The following is a 12,589-nucleotide window of genomic DNA, read 5'->3' as shown; positions in this document are numbered from 1 at the left end:
TTGAAAAGGCTTTCCTTTCTTCACTGTATGTTTTTGACTTTTTTGTAGAAAATTATTTGCCCATGTAAATGTGGGTTTACTTCTGGACTCTCAGTTCTGTTCCACAGGTCTGTGTGTCTGTTTTTCTGCCAATATCATGCCGTTCTGATTACTGATGCTTTGTAGTATAATTTGAAGTTGGGCAGAGTGATGCCTCTAGCCTCGTTCTTTTTTCTCTGGATGGCTTTGGCAATTCTAGGTCTTTTGTGCTTCCATACAAATCTGATGTTTTTTCTTTTTGTTGTTGTTGTTGTTCTTTTCCTTTAAAAAATGTCAATGGGATTTTGATGGGGATTGCATTAAATCTGTATAATGTTTCTGGTAGTATGGTCATTTTAACTATGTTGATTCTTCTACTCCAAGAATGGAATATCTTTCCATTTCTTTGTATCTTCTTTGATTTCTTTTAATAGGATCTTGTAGTTTTCATTATATAGATCCTTTACATGTTTCGTTAAGTTTATTCCTAGGTATTTTATTCTTTTTGTTTCAATTGCAAAAGGAATTATATTTTCCACTTCTTTTTCTGACACTTCATTATTAGAGTATAGGAATGCTATGGATTTTTGAATGTTGATTTTATATCCAGAAATTTTACTGTATTGGCTTATCATTTCTAATAGTGTTTTTGTGGAGTCTTTAGGCTTTTCTATACAGAGAATCATGTCATCCGCAAATAGTGACAGTTTGACTTCTTTGTTTCCTATTTGGATGCCTTTTATATCTTTCTCTTGCCGGATTGCACTTGGTAGGACCTCCAATATTATATTGAATAACAGTGGGGATAGTGGACAATGTTGCCTCATTCCTGATCTTAGAGGGAAGGTTTTTAGTTTTTCACCATTCAGTATAATGTTGGCTGAGGGTTTGCCATATATAGCCTTTATTATGTTAAGGTACTTTCCTTCTATACCGATTTTGTTAAGTATTTTGATCATAAATGGATGCTGTATCTTGTCAAAGGCCTTTTCTGCATCTATTGATGTGATCATATAATTCTTATTTTTTAATTTGTTTATGTGGTGTATCTCATTAATGGAGTTGTGTGTTTTGAATCATCCCTTTGGGATGAAGCCCACTTGTTTATGGTGTATAATCTTTTTAATATGTTGCAGTATTCAGTTCACGAGTATCTTATTTAGGATTTTTGCATCTGTGATCTTGAGAGATATTGTTCTGTAGTTTTCTTTATTTGCGTTATCTTTACCGGGTTTTGGTATCAGAGTAATTGGCCTCATAAAATGAGTTGTGAAGCATTGCCTCCTCTTCGATTTTTTGGAAGAGATTGAGGAGAATAGGTATTAAGTCTTTTTTGAATGTTTGGTAGAATTCACTGGTGAAGCCATCTGGTCCTAGACTTTTACATTTTGGTAGGCTTTTGACGATTAGTTCAATTTCCATACTGCTGATCGGTCTATTTAGATTTTCCAGTTCTTCTTGATTCAGTCTAGGAAGTTCGTATTTTTCTACATACGGGTCCATTTCTTCTAGGTTATTAAATTTGTTGTTATATACTTTTTCGTAGTATTCTAGTATGATCTTTTGTATTTCTGCAATGTCAGTTGTAATTTCCCCTCTTTCATCCCTGATTTTGTTTCTTTGTGTCCTTTTTTTTTTTTTTTATCTTTAGTGAGTCTGGTCAGGGATTTGTCAATTTTATTGACCTTCAATGAACCAGCTCTTTGTTGCATTTACTTATTTTTTTTTTCAATTTCATTTAATTCTGCTCTAATTTTGATTATTTCTTTCCTTCTGAGTTTAGGCTTCGTTTGTTTTTCTTTTTCTAGTTTTTTTAAGAAGAAGTCATATGTTGTTCATTTGGGCTCGTTTTTGTTTCTTTGAGTTAGGCCTGTAATGATATGAAATTTCCTTTTATGACCATTTTTGCCATGTCTCAAAAGTTTTGATATGTTGTACTATCATTATTATTCGTTTCTATGTATCTCTTGATCTTTTTATTTCTTCTCTGACCCAGTTATTCTTCAGTAGCTTGTAGTTCTTTCTGCAGTTGATCTCTAGTTTCAAAGCATTATGATCAGAGAATATGGTTGGTAGGATTTCAACCCTCTTTTATTTGTTGAGGCTATCTCTGTGTCACAGTATGTGGCCAATTCTTGAGAATGTTCCATGTGCACTAGTGAAGAACGTATAAGCAGGTGTTTTGGGATGGAAGTTTCTGTAAATGCCAGTTATGTCCATTTGGTCTACTGTGTCATTTAAGGATGTTATTTCCTTATTGATTTTCTGTTTGGATGATCTGTCCATATCTGACTGTGGGATATTTTGATCCCGTTCTACAATAGTGTTTTGGTCTGTTTCTCCCTTTAGTTCTGTTAGTAATTGCTTGACATATTTCGGGGCTCCCTGTTTGGGAACATAGATATTAATAAGTGTTATGTCTTCTTGGTGCATGATTCCCTTTATCATTATGAAGTGTCCCTCAGTATATGTTTCTTTACCTTTTTTATTTTGAAGTCTATTTCTTCTGATATTAGTACTACTACTCCTGCTTTTCTCTGCATGCCATTTGCTTGAAATATCATTTTCCACCCTTTCACTTTGAGCCTATATTTGTCTTTGGAGCTGAGATGTGTCTCCTGGATGCAGAACATGGTTGGGTTTTGTTTTTTGATCCATTTTGCAACTCTGTGCTTTTTTATTGGTGAGTTCATTCCATTTACATTTAGGGTGATTATTATTATGGGTTTCTTGCTCACCCAACCCAGTCTTTTAGGAATTGGTTAATTCGGATGAGAACCTTTTAGTGCACTCAGCATAGGTAATTTTAATTAATGGTTTAAATTACCATAAAATAAATTATAAACTAGGTCTTAAAATCTATAACAAACCATTGCAATACTTTTCAGAAATGACTAGATCCTTAGAGTTTGTCTAGATAGCATGATTTCCATTGGTTACGTTTCCATTTTTAGTATGCTTACTTCATATTAGTAGACTGAATATACAGCAGCATCATAGAAATGACTAGACATTGACTAGAAAGTCAATAATTTTTATTTTCTTATACAGACTTCTAGAAGCTTAGAAAGGAGGAGTGACATCCAATAAATAGGTCTACAAGTTAACTAAATCTGGGTCACTTTTTAATTTCCTTACCAAATATAATTCTCACCAAAGGTTTCACAACTGAGGAAGTAGTAGGCTAGGAGTCCCACACTAAAGAATTAAAGGAACTAGGTTTGCAAATTTATTATAATTATAGCTGGTAACCTTCACAATTCACTGCCTCTCTTCTTGGTTTCTACATAGAAATGTTTTCCAAAAGTATTTTTACTGTTTGAAAGATTCTACTCGTATTGATTGGCATGAATACATTTCACAACAAGTCGTTGCTATGTGCAATGCCAAATCCTATGCTACATGCTAGGGGAACCAAGATAAATGCGACACCTCTCAAGCCCCCATCGAGCTCCGAGTTTAGTCAGAGAGACAAGCAAGACAACAAATGATTTCCACGGTACTAGAACAGCTGGAAGCAGGCTAGCGTGAGTGCTTAACCCAGTGTCAGGGGCTCAAGGAGGAAACAGAGAAGACCTGAATATACTATATAATCCAGTGTCACTTCTGAATTTTCTGTCTTTATTTTTTAAGGCATTAAAGCAGTCCCAAAGTTGAACGATTTAGTTCATTGAAGTCCAGTGTTTTCCATATGCTAGGCAATGTTCTAAGCTCTGAGGAGAGAAAGAGAACACCATAAAGAAAATATCTCCCCTCAAGGAGTTTATGTTCTAATAGGGGCGATATAGGAGAACAGAACCTAAGATGTAATTGTGAGAAAGAAAAAACAAACAAAAATTTTGGCATAATGGAGAAGTTTGACAACTCTTTACTGAAAGCCAGATACTTTATTAGGATCAGGGAGCAGAAAGATGACACACTGTCCTTGCCTCTAGAATTTTATTTTGTATGGCTTGCAGGGTAAGAATTGTTTTTATATTTTTAAATGGTTGAAAAAAAATCCGCAAATGACTGTTTCAGGGCACTTGAAAATTATGTGAAATTTAGTGTTCATAAATGAAGTTTTGTTGAACACAATCACAACCATTTGTATACATATTGTCCGTGACTCCTTTTGTGCCACCATTGCACAGTTGAGCAGTTGTGACAAGACCCATTTGACCTTCAAAGTCTAAACATTTACTGTCTGGTTCTGTATAGAAAAAGTTTGTCAGCCTTTTGACTAGTGTAGTAGTCTCTAAAATTTTTGATTTCTTAGCCTGTCAGGGAAAAACTGTATACACACACACACATACACACACACACACGTACATACATACATATATGTATATATACATATATACACACATATAGTATATATATATATATATATATAATATATATTTTATATATTTTTTGAGCAAGTAACCCCAATATATTTCTTTAAAAATTATATACATGTACATATGTACTATGTACATTATAAAATACAGAGTAAGGAATGAGAAAAGCATGAAATGAACGAGATTTTAAAATGATTTAAAATGAATTTATTTTATTTATTAATGGCACAAAAAAGCCTTTGCTGTCACGGTTAATAACTTCTTAATGAGAACAATGTCAGCGTCATTTTTTAAGTTGTTAAAAAAAGACTAATTAGAAGGTTTAGTTCCCAGATCATTTTATTTTGATATTTGGTTTAATATATGTTATAGTTGAAACATAAATCTGACAAAGATATGGAGGTCCAAGTGGAACATGAACATCATTAACAATACTTATTAAATCATAGTATTAACTTTTCTCAGTCCAATTTATGAATCAATTAAAGGTTTCCTGCTGAACCATGGCTAGTAAATTTCTATCATCCTTGATGACAGTCATTTGTTCTTGCAATTAATCTGGAGTGTTGCATTTTTATATTTTTAAACAAATAGATTCAAAATGGGCTTTAAAAAATGGCCTTCAACGGATGTCATCAGGGACACGTGTGTTTGCATTTCTCCTTCATTCTTAACATGTAGACCCTCATCCTTGTTTTCGTCTACCCATGTGTGCTCAAACATTGCATCTAATCCCAGGAAGCAAGGGAGGAAGTGAGTCATGCAGAGGTGAAAGGGCCACACCTGGAAGTTGAGTTTGTCAGTATGTATCTTTTCCAATGACATTCATTTAAACAGTTACTTTTTTACTAGTTGTTAAAGTGTCAAGGGATCACTTATCTTTCTGGGAATGAAAAATGCGTAGGTCATTCTAAATTTCAGCAGTTTTTAAATAGTTTGTCTTGAGATAATCAGAGATACCTCTGTAAGGTACAACATGTTTTCATGTTCACTTCCTATCTCATTTAAAATATTGTAATATTCTACTGTATTTGAACTATCCCACTTTTTTTTTTTTTTTAAGAAAAAGCTACATTCATGACTCTGTAGCACTCTGTGTAGTTTGGTTTCAAATTCTTTCTTGCAATGGCTTGATTTTTACATGTGGAGTAGCATTACTCAGGAATACTTCCCACTTAGAGTTTTTTTCATAAACATCATTTTATTAAGCAAATCATTTATTTTCATAATATGCTTTCACTATTAGATTGTTCTGTTAGCAACTCAAAGAAAAATAGATTATATATTTTGTTATCGAAACAATCTAGCAAATAATATAAGCTGAGTTGTTTAGAAAAACCAGCAGTATTTTCATTAAACTATATGATAAACCTCCTACCCTGAGTAATTTTTCTAATATTCATTTCAGCCATTTTTTAGTAATGATTTCTGTGTCTTCTAGCAGTATTTGTTGACAGAGGAATGTGTTCTGGTTTACTGCCATGTTGTTTTGCATATATTATTTCAGCTGCTTCTACCAAGTGTTTACTCAATGTCATGAGACTTTTTGCCTTTTGCTATTAAATGAGTTTTAAATGGTCTGCTAATTTGAGGTGGCTTTGTGCTATCATTAACATTTTATGATACGGTGTGCACATAAAGTGAGAGTCCTCATTGATAATCAATATCCATCCATATTTTGATGTTACCTTAATAATGTTTTATCTTGTGGGATCAGCTTCTTCTTAGCCTTAGATTTTCATTACTTTTACCATATTATATGATTGATGAAAGGCTCAGACTTATGAGTGGGAGGTATAACAGTCTAGCATTTTCTTGTTCCCTAGTGCTTACATTATTAGTATTATCTTATTATCTTCAATCTGTTGTCTTTGCAGGAAACTTTTAAAGCCACTTTTCCACTTTGTCTTTTTGAGGGTTGACTTAGTTAAGAATAGGTAAAATAACCTATAAATCCACTTAACCAGGTACATGTAGATTACAGTATGTTGCCGTAGATCGACAGTGAACAAATATGCATTGTGAGTATCCCACTCTCCCCTTAAGATATCTCATGTGTACCATTTGGACCTATGGATACAGCAAGGGCTCCAATGTTCTTCTTATGTTAAATATTAAATCTTATCTCCTTGTTTTTTCAAATACAGATAAATATTTCAAAAATTCCAGTGGATCCTTTATGTAATATCTCAACTCTAGGGACCACTGATTGAATGTTGAACTCAGGATTAAGGATTATGGGAAAGTGAAAATAATACTTTTGTTTTATAATATCTAAATATATCTTCTTAATTTGCCCTCATGATGGTAAAGAGGTATATGTAGGTATGCAAAGTTGGATCCCTCAAGCAGGACTTGAGAGCAGAATTTAAGAGTTTTTGTGCCATACTCAGTAATAGTCATTTCATGTCATGCTGTGTTTCCTGCTTTTTGGCTCTATATTGTTTGTAGAGACAATTTTTTTCCTTTAACTTTGGTTTCCATCTGAGCTTCTTTATGTTATATGGCTATAATCTGTATAGGTAAAGTTAAGTAGATCTTTTGAAAACATGGGGTAGTTATTTAATGACACGTAAAATTGGACAATTATTTAATTATGTAGAAAATCCTTGACATTTTTATTGGAAAAAAAAAAGTTCTATTCTTTCTTGTCCACAGAACCTAGAGGAATTATGGAACCTATCTTTAGTAAAGAATAAATTAAACAGAAGCTGTAAGAATCCATTAATTTATAACCTTAAAATAATCAAACATAACTATAATCGCTGTTCATGCTAGGGCATATTTTTAGGTACTAGGATATTATTGAGTTATTCTCTTCAGGAGTGCAGCTCCCTTCAACATAGCAGTTAAAGAATACTTGAATAATTCCTATTGAGAAGCAGAAGGAATAGGGCAAGCATTTGATGATGAAGCCAAATTCAAATTTTTAAGACAATAGGTGGAAAAATCCAGCTTTAAACTGAGATCAAGACATGTTGCAGAAACAGAAACAATTTATAGAAAATGTAAAGAAATTTAGAGCAAACTTGCATAAAGAAGGAACAAGTATTACTTTTCTCTTATAGGGAAGGAAGAGATGTAAAAATGGAAAAGGTTGACATTCACCTCTTATAAAGCAAAATAGAAAAACAGTGTAAGAGTTAGAAAATGGTGTTAGAAGATGAAAAAGTTTTTAAAATTATATTGCTTCTGTTTAAAGACTTATGGGGAGAGAGAGAGAGGAGAGAGAATGAGAACGAATGAATGAGAATATAAATGAATGAACAGGCAGCTGGTTTAACTTTTTAACATTCTCCTTTGACTATTCCTATATAGCTCCTCAGTGATAACTTTAAGAATACAATGTTTGCTGAAGAAGTGAAGGGATTTGTCTATAATGGGAAAATTACATCATGGCATATGTGGAAGGAGAAAAAATGATTAATGTTTACAGATATGGCTTAAAATATAAATGGTCAATTATTTAGACTTCAATATTTTTTTAAAGCTACAGAATACTGTTTTCTCATATATTGTAGAAGTGCTAGTAACTAAATGTTAAACATACTAAAAGCTTTTGTTTTTTTGAGTAATATAAGAACTTTGTGTTTAGTAGTTTCATATTCAGTTACATTCTTTAGAATTAATATCGAATTATGAGTATTGCTCTATTTAATTTTATGATTGTATTATAAAGCTGGAGTTAATGATTTGGAAGTATTAGCTACCTAATTAGTAGTATACTTCTTATTTCTATAAGAATAAAATGAGTCATTATGGTCTTTTCTGTTCATATGAATGGTATGTGTTCCCAATTAACCTATGCAGGAAATTTATGGGAATAAAACACAATCGTGGCTATAAAGCAAATTAAAATATTTAGAGAAAAGGTCCTAAATATCACATTGGTTCAACAAATATTTATTAAATGCTTAGTACATTGCGGGAACTATGTTCTTTGCTGTTAATACAAAGATAAAGACCCAAATTCTGCTCTCAGTTAGCTTATAGTTTAAAGGAGAGGGACTTATCAGATAGTTTCAATATAACTGCTGCAATACGGGAATGAATATGGTAGAATAGAATGAAGAAAGTCATCTCTAAGTGAAGCGTTTTGGGGGAAATCTAAAGAACTAGTGTAAGAATGAGTTAGCCAGATATGGGTTTGGGTGAGGTTGGTGGGATGAGATGGCATGGGGGTTAATCGAGAGAGAGAGTGGTGAGGATGACATTGTTCTAGATGGAGAGAACAGCATCATGTGTGAGTTAATGGAAGTGTGTAACTGCATCATGTATGTAGGAAAACCACAAACAACCTTGCACTATTAAAACAGAAAGGGGTAAGATTAAAAGTGATAAAAAAAATGCGACTGAGGAGGCGATGATAACTAGCTAGCACTTCTGAAGGCTAGCTAACTACACCAGGCTTCACGTGTATGATCATACTTAAACTTGACAACATTCCTCTGAGGTCTATAATCTCATATGCCCCTACTGTCCTGCCTACCTCCATACAAAATAATTCTACTCCGATGGCATGATCTTAGCAGTGTATACCATTAAAAATTGAATGGAGTACATTGTAATGCAGAACTGTTAATGTAAGGAGAGCAAACTATCTAGAGATTGCCAGAGGGTGGCACTACTGCACTCTTTGGCCAGGCTGCGAAGATACAGATACAGACAGTCAATCTTGTTAGGCAGCCCAGAGTCGATGCTACTTGGGGGATGCAGATTTATGCTAACCACATTTGCAGAGACTGTAATTTAACCAGAATGTTTTGAGACAGTAGAGACATAGCCTAGCATATGTGAGCAATACTTAGGGGTTTTGATGGAAACAAACACAATATGAGTCAGCTGAATGATGTGCTTGCTAATAAGATAATAAAATCAGAGGCTGAATTAATAGAAGTATAGCATTTCAAGATGAAGGAGGTAGAAGTCCCTTCCTTCCTTCATTTATCAAACTGGAGAATATTTGAGAGAGACGGATAATGGATGCTAAGCCAATCACATGAAAATGTGTTGGAGCTGGTTTAGATATACTTTAGCCCAAAAGAGAGAATGCTGCTTTCAAACAATATTTACGTGGTTGTCAGGTTTATTCCTTGTGTCCAATCTGACTACCATCTCTCTCAGTTCAGAATCTTATCACTAGTCACTTGAATTACTTCAGTAGCTCAAATTATTGAATGTAAGAGGATCCACTTGGACTAGTTTAAGTAGAAAATGTGTATATATTATTAAGGGATATTAGGTAGCTCTTGAATCAGAAGGGTTACAGAAACTGGCTCCAGGTAACATTATAGGAATAACGTCTAGAACCACACAACTGAAATCAGTCTGATTAAGGAGCTGTTGCCACCCCAAAACCACTTGGTCAGACTGTCATGATGAAAAAGATCGGCTGCTGCCACCAATTCCATAACCACATCACCTCTGTTGCCACCCATGCCAGCAAAATGGGTAGTTTACTTGTGGCCTGCTTCCTTACATAGTTCACTTCTGAATCTACACCTCCCATAGATGCATTTTAGTAGTGGAAACTAAGCCACATGCCTGTACTCTTGTTATAAGGGAGACTGGCAAATGTAGTCTTTATGGATTCTTCATTGGTTCAGTGAGACTGACACTGTGAGGGTATATTAAAATATAGATGATGTGTTCGGATGCTGTTGGGCGGCCAAATATGACCGCAGACCACTTTGGTCTCCTAGCTAGTCTCCTTGCTTTCACTCAGACTTTTCTCATCTTTCAAGACCCAAATCCTCACGAAGACTTCTTTGACCTTTCCATCTGTCCTCTGAGTTGCCCAAGCATCATATGCATGCCTCTATTATAATTATTTCTTTGCATATCTATTTTCCATACTAGACCATGAATTATATATTTTTGTTTAACAAAGTTAGCATTTACTAAGTGTTACGCATTGTTCCAAGTGCTTCATAAATAATAATTCATTTAATTTGTGGGTACAGGCAGACTTTCAAATTTACACTCCGATAGTGAGGCTAGCATAGTTCCTGGAGCATGGTAAGTGTCTAGTAAATAAGTGATTCAAAATTTAGAAGTAGAGAAGAAAAAATAATGACACAGTCACGCCACCTTAACATGCTGTTAGTATTTTTTTGTACATGTTTCACATCTAGTCATCCAAAGAAAACTTAGCAAAACTTAAACTTCCCTAAGATGGGACAGGCTGCCTGGTTTGTTAAATTTGACACAAAACATAGATGAGTATCTGTGGACTATATTAAAAGCGTTATCCAACCTCGTTTATATGACTTTACTAATTCAACAATGCTAAATCTAGCCTATGTAAGAGAAAGATTGGAAAGAAGCTGTCTCCTGCTTTCAAGTAAGTCAATAACAAGTATGATATATAAATGAGAAATAAGATAAGATAGGAACGGTAGGGGTGGAGACAGTGATAGAGGTGATAGGAAGGGCAGTTATGTTTATATATATGCAAAATTTATAGGTATTGACTGAATGAATTGTCATAGGAGTCACTGAAGTGGGTGCAAATATAGATCATGAGATTCTTGCTGTCAACAAAGTTAATAATCAATAGATAGATGCACTTTGATTACTTTTTATGGATCCTTTGTTTTCCTCCCACATTCTCACATCTGAGTCTTTAAAATAATTTTAATATTTTTCCTTGCCCATTAATTTACTTGATTAAGCCAGAATTACTAGGAGAGTAAAGGGATAAAAATGTTTTTTTTTTAATTGAGATGCAATTCACATACCATAAAATCTACCCTCTAAAAGTGTTCAATGTGTTTTTTAGTATATTCAAAGAGCTGTGTAACCATCACAACAATTAGTTTTAGAACATTTTTATCACCCCCAAAAGAAATACCATGCCCACCAGCAGTCACACCCCAATCCACTCATCCCCTCCTCTCTTGCCCCAGGCAACCACTAATCCACTTTCTGTCTTTCTAAATTTGCCTATCCTGGACATTTAATATAAATGGGATCATGTGATGTGTGGTCTTTTGTGACTGGCTTCTTTCACTTAGCATAATGTCATTTCTTCATTCTATAACATGTATCAGTGCATCATTCCTCTTTGTGGCTGAATAACATTTCACTGTATGGACATATAACATTTGTTTATACATTCATCACTTGACAGACATTTAGATTGCTTCCACTCTTTGATGATACTGCTGTGAATATTCATGTACAAGTTTTTGTGTGGACATGCTTTCATTTCTCTTGGGTATAAGCTGGGTCATGTGGTAACTCTACATGTAACTTTTAAAGAAACTGCTAGACTGTTTTCCAAAGTGGCTGCATCATTTCATTCTTACTGACAATGTGGCAGAGTTCTAATTTCTCCACATCCACACCAACATTTGTTGTTACTATCTTTTTCATCCTAGCCATCTTAGGAGGAGTGAAGTGGTATCTTATTATTGTTTTGATTTGCATTTCCCTAATGAATAATGATGTTGAACATCATGTACTTATTGGCCATTTGTATATCTTCTTTAGAGAAATGTCCGTTCAAATTTCTTGCCCATTTGTAATTGTTTTTCTTGTTTTCTTTTGTTATTAATTTGTCAGAGTTCTTTATATATTCTGGATACAAATCTGTTATCAGGCATGATTTGTAAGTATTTTCACCCATTCGTTGTCTTTTCTTTCGATGTTGTTTTTGAAGCACAGTCATTTCCAACTTGGTGACCCCTCAAGAATGTCTTAATATTTTGCAAGGGTTAACGTGAGTTTCAAAATGAAGAAAAATAATTTGTCTAGTGAAAAGGTTATGTGTGTATCACAAAGTAAAGGAAGATTCCCAACCAAATTAAAGCTTATTGAACCTCAAAACAATGTGTTCTTGTAATTGAATATTTTCCCTCCAATGAGGGTTTTTTGTTATCCCAATACAGTTAACTATATTTCTCTCTCTTTCTCTCTCTCTCTCCCTCCCTCCCTCCCTCTCCCTCTCCCCTCTCCCCTCTCCCTCCCCGTCCCTACCTCCCCTCCCTCCACTCCCCCTTCCCTTTTCCTCCCTCTCCTTCTCTCCCTTCCTTTCTCCCTCTCCCACCCTCTCTCTCTCTTTTTTTGCTTTTCCAAATCTAGCAACTTCTCATGAATATTTTGTCAGTGACATATTATAGATATATATTTCCTATTAATTTACAAATCATATTTGCTTTTCTAGATAATAGTAATTCTAAGGGAGCATATGCCAAATAGCAAAATGTATGTTTGTTATTTATTTTGGCTACCAGAGTAAATAAATA

The 12,589-nt window shown here is 34.1% G+C and overlaps 1 protein-coding gene across 11 annotated transcripts in view; it reads left to right on the top strand.

The window, feature by feature from the left end:
* The window catches only part of DIAPH2 (diaphanous related formin 2), a 939,022-nt gene that overhangs the window by 54,428 nt on the left and 872,005 nt on the right, over positions 1 to 12,589 (top strand). The gene's annotated exons all lie outside the window — the stretch shown is intronic.

Source organism: Pteropus medius, unplaced genomic scaffold, assembly GCF_902729225.1.
Source record: "Pteropus medius unplaced genomic scaffold, Ma_sr-lr_union100, whole genome shotgun sequence".
Lineage (NCBI taxonomy): Eukaryota > Metazoa > Chordata > Mammalia > Chiroptera > Pteropodidae > Pteropus > Pteropus medius.
Note: the sequence above shows the minus strand (reverse complement) of the source record. Positions and strands in the feature narration are given on the sequence as shown.